The following is a 10388-nucleotide window of genomic DNA, read 5'->3' as shown; positions in this document are numbered from 1 at the left end:
CAGGTGTCAGGGATGAACATAACCTGAGGAACAGAGGGTGGGGAGAATAATAATAACCATAGTAATAATAATTGTGGCATGAAGTGCTTACTGTGTGCCAAGTACTGTACTAAGCACTGGGGTGGATATAAGCCAATCGGGTTGGACACAAATCCCTGTTCCACGTGGGGCTCACAGTCTTAATCCCCATTTTACAGATGAGGTAACTGACGCACCGAGAAGTCCAGTGTCCAGTGCTTCTTTGACCCTGGAAGAAGGACTGAAGTTTGAAAACAAACCCAAATGGCATCTCTCCCACTGCTGAGGAAATCCACTTCAGTTAACCAGTGGTATTTATTATTTACTGTGTGCAGAGCACTGTACTAGGCGTTTGGGGAGCATAGTACCACCGAGTTGGTAGACACGTTTCCTGGCCCACAGTGAGGTACCCCTGAAATGCTTGAAAGCTGGGAGAATAGGGGAAAGGAAGAAAGGGAAGAAGGAGAGGAAGTTTCTCTTCTTCTACCCCCACAGTCTCCTTATCCCTGCCCACCAGCTGGAGTCTTCGAACGCCACTCAACGGACGGACCGGATCAGGTCAGCTCAGAAGCGCTCAATAAATACGACTGAATGAATGAATGTATATATGTTTGTACGTATTTATTACTCTATTTTATTTGTAGATATTTATTCTATTTACTTCATTTTGTTAATATGTTTGGTTTTGTTCTCTGTCTCCCCCTTCTAGACTGTGAGCCCGCTGCTGAGTAGGGACCGTCTCTCTATGTTACCAACTTGTACTTCCCAAGCGCTTAGTACAGTGCTCTGCACACAGTAAGCGCTCAATAAACACGACTGAATGAATGAATGAATGAATGAGGATCTCCCCACAGGTGCCAGGATTCTGGACTAGATCCCAGGTCTGAGTCTACCAGCCCCAGATCTGAGGACCAGCAACCTCAGCACCGTTTAGCCCAGGATCCCTCCCTCCCCATCTCTGTTCCTGCTCTAAGATAGCTGAATGCTCTGAATAGAAATCTGAAACCAGTGCGAGCTACCCACTGTATCATCATCATCATCATCAATCGTATTTATTGAGCACTTACTATGTGCAGAGCACTGTACTAAGCTCTTGGGAAGTACAAATTGGCAACATATAGAGACAGTCCCTACCCAACAGTGGGCTCACAGTCTAAAAGATTCACCCCCTAAGATTCAGGGCTAGCAGCAAGCACACATCACTCTTACCTCTACTTCCTCGACTCATTTGTACCCAAGCCCCTTCCTTCTTCTAGACTTTTGGCTTCTCCTGGCCTCCAGTTACTCATGTTATTAATAATAATAATAATAATAATAATAATAATGGCATTTAAGTGTTTCCTATGTGCAAAGCACTGTTCTAAGCGCTGGGGAAGTTACAAGGTGATCAGGTTGTCCCACGTGGGGGGGCTCACAGTCTTAATCCCCATTTTACAGATGAGGTAACTGAGGCACAGAGAAGTTAAATGACTCGCCCCAAGTCACACAGCCGACAGTTGGCGGAGCCGGGATTTGAATCCATGACCTCTGACTCCAAAGCCCGGGCTCCAACCCCCGCCCGTCCTTCCCCCCAGATGCCGATAACATCGCAAACACGTTCACTTCCAAGATCAAGGCCATCAGAAGAGAGCTAGCTTCCCTTAAAGTCCCCTCTCCCTCCTTGACGTCATCCTCCTTCCAAGCCCGCTATCTTCCGAAGTCAGGGGTCCTACGTCAGACGGGCCAACCCCTCCAGCTGTACTTTCTCCCACTATTCTCCGGCTTGTGCCGTGGCTAATCTCACTACCGGACAGTCTCCCTCCTCCTAATACTGCCGCCACCCCCCTGGCTGAATGCCCTCCCAAACGCAACACTCTTCCCAACCACATCCTGCCCGTCTTAAAACACCCTACCCAAAAAACAACTTTTTCAGCAAGCCTTTCCCGACTAACCCTCGGTTGCCCTGGTTACACCTTCTCAGTACATTGGTACCTATCTGGAAATATGCACGATATTCCTGATGCGTAGTTATCTCCTGCAATTGAACCATGAGCTTGAGAGCAGGGTCCTTATCTAAGACTTCGCTTGTAATTCTCCTCAGTGCCCATTACAGTACACTGCACAAAGTAAGTGTTTAGACGACTACTAATCACACCCTACCTCGGATAATCGAAAACGGTCGTTATTGCATTATCTTTATACTTCTCACCGCAAGATGTCAAAGGCGAAAGGTGCAGATGAACCCTAGAGAAAACTAACGATACCGTCTGAGTTTCATCAACCTTCGTAGTATTCCCTGTGACGTTCCTTTTTCACTGTTCTTTTGTTTTATTTACTAAATCTGTAACCAAAAACTTAGACTAGCTCGGGTGGGTGAAGGTCAAGAGTAATTTAGAAGGGGTAACATCAGATTGAATAGGGGTACTGTTCAATCATTCTTTTAGACTACAACCGAACCTTTGCATCTCAGAAATCAAATGGAGAAAAAGCCAAAAGATCCTGTATATTTCTAAAGCTCATTAAAATGCCCTAGGTGTAGAAACTACATGTAGAAAACATACGTTTAAGCTGAGCCTGTGGGTATGGTAAAAATTACCTTTACTTTTTTCTTCAGTTTTATGGATACTGCTATTTTCATGAAAAGAATACAATAAACATCATGTAAAACATTCATTTTGATTATACATAATCAGAATGGTGGCGAGAGCGGCGCTAAGAATAACCTAGTAGCATAATTGGCGAATACAAAAACCCATCTGGGAAAAGAGGTTTAACTGACACGTATTGTACAATAGTAACTCTCGCTGACCATAGCAGCAAGCAGAAGGAGCCGAATCCCAGAGTATTTGAAAACCTCGACAGAAAAAAAAGGCGAGCGCAATGACTAGTTCTGATTTATTGGGTATTAATACAGTTGCATCACGGTATTTTCCCAACTACCAAATTTATCCTGGGGCCGTGATGTATTCTGCAGTTAGTACTTGCTTACTATTAACCTATTGTTGTTCCTTCGAGAGGGAGCCTGTGAATTACTCTAAAGCTGGAGGCAGGGGGAATGTCCAGAAATCAGAAGGTCCATGCCTATCCTGCAGGGAGGACCATTTCAGAAGCACCGGGTACTTCTTTTGTTTTTCAAGATCTCGGGAGTAGCCTTGACCTCCCTGGGCAGTCGACACCTGAGATTTTGGGGGAGAAAGCCTGGAAGAGGCATGAAGCCTGGAATAATAACTATGGCATTTATTAAGCACTTACTATGTGCCAGGCACTGTACTAAGTACTGGGATAGATTCAAGCAAGGCAGGATGTCTCAGGACAAAGTTAGGTTTGCTACCGAGACCTCTGGCTGCATTTCCGTCAAAATGACCGGCCATCCCTAAATCGACCTCATCGTTTATTCAAGACCACCCGCCCCGGGCGTCTAGAGCACTGTCCTAGGGTGGTCGGGAAAATGCAACGGCAATAAAAGACAAGATTCCCTTCCTTTCGGGGTCCTACAATCTACAGGAGGAGAGACACACACCGAAATCGACATAAAGAGTGAGAGTACCACTAAAATCAATCAATCAATCGTATTTATTGAGCGCTTACTGTGTGCAGAGCACTGTACTAAGCGCTTGGGAAGTCCAAGTTGGCAACAGATAGAGACAGTCCCTACCCAACAGTGGGCTCACAGTCTAAAAGGGGGAGACGGAGAACAAAACCAACCATACTAACAAAATAAAATAAATAGAATAGATCCCCCCCATCTTACCTCCTTCCCTTCCCCACAGCACCTGTATATATGTATATATGTTTGTACATATTTATTACTCTATTTATTTATTTATTTATTTTATTTGTACATATCTATTCTATTTATTTTACTTTGTTAGTATGTTTGGTTTGTTCTCTGTCTCCCCCTTTTAGACTGTGAGCCCACTGTTGGGTAGGGACTGTCTCTATATGTTGCCAGTTTGTACTTCCCAAGCGCTTAATACAGTGCTCTGCACATAGTAAGCGCTCAATAAATACGACTGATGATGATGATGATATCTATTCTCTTTATTTTATCTTGTTAGTATGTTTGGTTTTGTTCCCTGTCTCCCCCTTTCAGACTGTGAGCCCACTGTTGGGTAGGGGCTGTCTCTATATGTTGCCAGTTTGTACTTCCCAAGCGCTTAGTACAGTGCCCTGCACATAGTAAGCGCTCAATAAATACGATTGATGATGATAATGATGATGATGATATGTACAAGTAAAATAAACAGAGTAATAAATATGTACAAAGAAGCAGCGTGGCTCTGTAGGAAAGAGCCCGGGCTTTGGAGTCAGAGGTCATGGGTTCAAATCCCGGCTCTGCCAATTGTCAGCTGTGTGACTTTGGGCAAGTCACTTCACTTCTCTGTGCCTCAGTTACCGCAGCTGTAAAATGAGGACTGAGACTGTGAGCCCCATGAGGGACAACCTGATAATCTTGTAGCCTCCCCGACGCTTAGAACAGTGCTTTGCACATAGTAAGCGCTTAATAAATGCCATTATTATTATTAATAAATGCCATTATTATTACAAACGTATATACATATAAATGATACCGACAATAGTAAGTAATTATATCGAATAAACAAATGGAGAGCTAACACGGATGCTGCGGTAGCATCTGATGCTTGCAAGTCCTAAGCATAGCATTCTGACCACAGGGCAATCAACCGGTCCGTGGTATTTACTGAGCACTTACCGTGTGCAGAGCGCGGTACTACGCGCTTAGGAAAGGACAATTTGACAGAGTTGGTAGATGTGATTCCTGCCCACAGGGAGCTTGCAGTCTTCAGTGGGAGGCAGACGTGGAAATCGATTACGGGTGGGGGAAATCAATCAATCAATCAATCAATCAATCGTATTTATTGAGCGCTTACTATGTGCAGAGCACTGTACTAAGCGCTTGGGAAGTACAAATTGGCAACACATAGAGACAGTCCCTACCCAACAGTGGGCTCACAGTCTAAAAGGGGGAGACAGAGAACAGAACCAAACATACCAACAAAATAAGATAAATAGGATAGAAATGTACAAGTAAAATAAATAAATAAATAAATAAATAAATAGAGTAATAAATATGTACAACCATATATACATATATATACAGGTGCTGTGGGGAAGGGAAGGAGGTAAGATGGGGGGATGGAGAGGGGGACGAGGGGGAGAGGAAGGAAGGGGCTCAGTCTGGGAAGGCCTCCTGGAGGAGGTGAGCTCTCAGCAGGGCCTTGAAGGGAGGAAGAGAGCTAGCTTGGCGGAGGGGCAGAGGGAGGCCATTCCGGGCCCGGGGGATGACGTGGGCTCGGGGTCGATGGTGGGACAGGCGAGAACGAGGCACGGGGAGGAGATTAGCTGCGGAGGAGCGGAGGGTGCGGGCTGGGCTGGAGAAGGACAGAAGGGAGGGGAGGTAGGAGGGGGCGAGGGGATGGCCAGCCTGGAAGCCCAGGGTGAGGAGTTTCTGCCTGATGCGCAGATTGATTGGTAGGCACTGGAGATTTTTGAGGAGGGGAGTAATATGCCCAGAGCGTTTCTGGACAAAGATAATCCGGGCAGCAGCATGAAATATAGATTGAAGTGGAGAGAGACACGAGGATGGGAGATCAGAGAGAAGGCTGGTGCAGTAGTCCAGACGGGATAGGATGAGAGCTTGAATGAGCAGGGTAGCAGTTTGGATGGAGAGGAAAGGGCGGATCTTGACAATGTTGCGGAGCTGAGACCGGCAGGTTTTGGTGACGGCTTGCATGTGAGGGGTGAATGAGAGAGCGGAGTCGAGGATGACACCAAGGTTGCGGGCTTGTGAGACGGGAAGGAAATGAGAAGCACAAGAATATTCTCATAAGTACCATGGGGCCGAGGTGCTCAGTGAATAGTGACGACAAGCTAAATAATGTCAAGAAGGTGGGGATTACTCCGGGGAAGCTTATTGTAGGAGGTGGCTTTCTCGGAGTGCTTCGAAGGTGGAGAGAGAGGCAGTTCTGTTCCCCAGGTTTGAGGGAGGGAAACACAGACTTCTGTCCTGGGGTGCAGGGGCGAGGCGTGAGCAATGAGTTGAAGGAAGGGAGTTGCAAGCGAGGTACGGGAAGAACGCTGAAGAATGTGAGCGGAGGTGAAGCTAGAGAAGAAGAAGCGTGAGAAGCGCCTAGGTGCCAATGGTTAAACACCTGTCTGTGAGAAAGGTCAGTTATTGGAGCTGTTCGGGATAATCAGAGAAGCAGCGTGGCTCACCGGAAAGAGCCCGGGCTTTGGAGTCGGACGTCACGGGTTCAAATCCCTGCTCCGCCTCTTGTCAGCTGTGTGACTGTGGGCAAGTCACTTCTCTGGGCCTCCGTCACCTGAACTGTAAAATGGGGACGAAGACTGTGAGCCCCGTATGGGACAATCTGATCACCTTGTATCCTCCCCAGCGCTTAGAACAGTGCTTTGCACATGGTAAGCGCTTAACGAATACCAAAATTATTATTATAAGAAATAAGAGTCATAACGGTACTCGTTAAGCGCTTACTATGTGCCAAGCACTGTTCTCAGCGCTGGGGGAGATAGAAGGCAATCAGGCAACCTGGATCACCTTGTATCCTCCCCAGCGCCTAGAACAGTGCTTTGCACATGGTAAGCGCTTAACGAATACCAAAATTATTATTATTATTATTATTATAAGAAATAAGAGTCATAACGCTATTCGTTAAGCGCTCACTATGTGCCAAGCACTGTTCTCAGCGCTGGGGGAGATAGAAGGCAATCAGGCAACCTGGATCACCTTGTATCCTCCCCAGTGCTTAGAACAGTGCTTTGCACATAGTAAGCGCTTAACAAATACCAAAATTATTATTATTATTAGAAATAAGAGTCATAACGGTATTCGTTAAGCGCTTACTATGTGCCAAGCACTGTTCTCAGCGCTGGGGGAGATAGAAGGCAATCAGGCAACCTGGATCACCTTGTATCCTCCCCAGCGCTTAGAATGGTGCTTTGCACATAGTAAGCGCTTAACAAATACCAAAATTATTATTATTATTATAAGAAATAAGAGTCATACCGGTATTCGTTAAGCGCTTACTATGTGCCAAGCACTGTTGTCAGTGCTGGGGGAGATAGAAGGCAATCAGGCAACCTGGATCACCTTGTATCCTCCCCAGCGCTTAGAATGGTGCTTTGCACATAGTAAGCGCTTAACAAATGCCAAAATTATTATTATTATTATAAGAAATAAGAGTCATACCGGTATTCGTTAAGCGCTTACTATGTGCCAAGCACTGTTCTCAGCGCTGGGGGAGATAGAAGGCAATCAGGCAACCTGGATCACCTTGTATCCTCCCCAGCGCTTAGAACGGTGCTTTGCACACGGTAAGCGCTTAACAAATACCAAAATTATTATTATTATTATAAGAAATGAGTCATAACGGTATTCGTTAAGCGCTTACTATGTGCCAAGCACTGTTCTCAGCGCTGGGGGAGATAGAAGGCAATCAGGCAACCTGGATCACCTTGTATCCTCCCCAGCGCTTAGAACGGTGCTTTGCACATAGTAAGCGCTTAACGAATACCAAAATTATTATTATTATTATAAGAAATAAGAGTCATACCGGTATTCGTTAAGCGCTCACTATGTGCCAAGCACTGTTCTCAGCGCTGGGGGAGATAGAAGGCAATCAGGCAACCTGGATCACCTTGTATCCTCCCCAGCGCTTAGAATGGTGCTTTGCACATAGTAAGCGCTTAACGAATACCAAAATTATTATTATTATTATAAGAAATAAGAGTCATACCGGTATTCGTTAAGCGCTCACTATGTGCCAAGCACTGTTCTCAGCGTTGGGGGAGATAGAAGGCAATCAGGCAATCTGGAGCGCTGCGAGGCAAGCGATGCTTTAAGAAGGTGGTGACGTGTACCACGTTTAAGGCAGAATAAGGGAGCTCCTCGAGGGTGGAAACTGCCTTCCACTTTTATTTCTTTCTCCCAAGAAACGCAAGAAGTGCTTACTAAACATCGATGAGGAGGAGGAGGATGGAGGGGCATTTCTAAGACCAGAAAAGAGGATCTTACAGTAGTTCAGTCGGGAGGTGACGGGAGTTTTTTTTTTAATCAAAAAGTTTGCCGCAAGGGTGGCGAGGAAGAAATTCTGGGCAACGCTACAGAATAAGAGCTGGGATTTAGCCCGGTTGGGAAGCAAAAACAGGAGTCAGAGGCAATACTGAAGTTGCAAGATTTGGGAGCGACGGTGGTGTTGAAAAGGGCAGTGGGGTGGGGAGGAGGCCGAGGTTTAGGAGTTCAAGTGAGTTATGTTATTCGGTTTTTGATGCGTTGAAATCTCAGGCCTCCGCGGGTCAGCCGGGGACGGGTTCTGAACTATGAAGCAGGTGCGAGTCATCCACCTGCTTAGCAGAGAAGCAGCGTGACTCAGTGGTAACAGCCCGGGTTTGGGAGTCAGAGGTCATGGGTTCTAATAATAATAATAATAATGTTGGTATTAGTTAAGCGCTTACTATGTGCAAAGCACTGTTCTAAGCGCTGGGGTAGATACAAGTTGATCAGGTTGTCCCACGTGAGGCTCGCAGTCTTAATCCCCATTTTACAGATAGGGTAACTGAGGCACAGAGAAGTTAAGTGACTTACCCGAAGTCACACAGCTGACAATTGGCAGAGCCGGGGTTCGAACCCATGACCTCTGACTCCAAAGCCCGGGCTCTTTCCACTGAGCCACGCTGCTTCTCTGATCCCGGCTCTCTCACATGTCAGCTGTGCGACTTTGGGCAAGTCGCTTAACTTCTCTGGGCCTCAGTTCCTTCATCTGTAGAACAGGAATTGAGACTGTGAGCCCCACGTGGGACAAACTGATTACCTTCTATAAATAATAATAATTTTGGTATTTGTTAAGCGCTTACTATGTGCAAAGCACTGTTCTAAGTGCTGGGGAGGATACAAGGTGATCAGGTTGGCCCATGTGAGGCTCACAATCTCAGTCCCCATTTTAAAGATGAGGTAACTGAGGCTCAGAGAAGTGAAGTGACTTGCCCAAAGTCACACAGCTGACAGTTGGCCGAGCTGGGATTTGAACCCATGACCTCTGACTCCAAAGCCCGGGCTCTTTCCACTGAGCCACGCTGCTTCTCTGATCCCGGCTCTCTAACATGTCAGCTGTGCGACTTTGGGCAAGTCGCTTAACTTCCCTGGGCCTCAGTTCCTTCATCTTTAGAACGGGAACTGAGACTGTGAGCCCCACGTGGGACAACCTGATTACCTTCTATAAATAATAATAATTTTGGTATTTGTTAAGCGCTTACTATGCGCAAAGCACTGTTCTAAGCGCTGGGGAGGCTACAAGATGATCAGGTTGTCCCATGTGAGGCTCACAATCTTAGTCCCCATTTTAAAGATGAGGTAACTGAGGCTCAGAGAAGTGAAGTGACTTGCCCAAAGTCACACAGCTGACAGTTGGCCGAGCTGGGATTTGAACCCATGAGCTCTGACTCCAAAGCCCAGGATCTTTCCACTGAGCCACGCTGCTTCTATCTACCCTAACGCTTGGAACAGTGCTTGGCACATAGTAAGCGCTTAACCAATACCAACATTATTATCCAGCTTGGAGTCCGGGGGGCGGTATAATAATAATAATGATGATGGCATTTATTAAGCGCTTACTATGTGCAAAGCACTGTTCTAAGCGCCGGGGGGATACAAGGTAATCAGGTTGTCCCACAGGGGGCTCACAGTCTTAATCCCCATTTAATCCCCAAGTGACTTGCCCAAAGTCACACAGCTGACAGTTGGCAGAGCTGGGATTTGAACCCATGACCTCTGACTCCAAAGCCCGGGATCTTTCCACTGAGCCACGCTGCTTCTATCTACCCTAACGCTTGGAACAGCGCTTGGCGCATAGTAAGCGCTTAACCAATACCAACATTATTATCCAGCTTGGAGTCCGGGGGCGGTATGATAATAATAATAATAATAATAATGATGGTATTTATTAAGCACTTACTATGTGCAAAGCACTGTTCTAAGCGCTGCGGGGATACAAGGTAATCAGGTTGTCCCACAGGGGGCTCACAGTCTTCATCCCCATTTTCCAGATGAGGTAACTGAGGCTCAGAGAAGTGAAGTGACTTGCCCAAAGTCACACAGCTGACAGTTGGCAGAGCCGGGATTTGAACCCATGACCTCTGACTCCAAAGCTCGGGATCGTTCCACTGAGCCACGCTGCTTCTGTCTACCCTAACGCTTGGAACAGCGCTTGGCACATAGTAAGCGCTTAACCAATACCAACATTATTATCCAGCTTGGAGTCCGGGGGGCAGTATAATAATAATAATGATGATGGCATTTATTAAGCGCTTACTATGTGCAAAGCACTGTTCTAAGCGCCGGGGGGATACAAGGTAAT

Source organism: Tachyglossus aculeatus, chromosome 14 (assembly GCF_015852505.1).
Source record: "Tachyglossus aculeatus isolate mTacAcu1 chromosome 14, mTacAcu1.pri, whole genome shotgun sequence".
In the NCBI taxonomy this organism is placed as follows: domain Eukaryota; kingdom Metazoa; phylum Chordata; class Mammalia; order Monotremata; family Tachyglossidae; genus Tachyglossus; species Tachyglossus aculeatus.
This window is presented reverse-complemented; position numbering follows the sequence as displayed.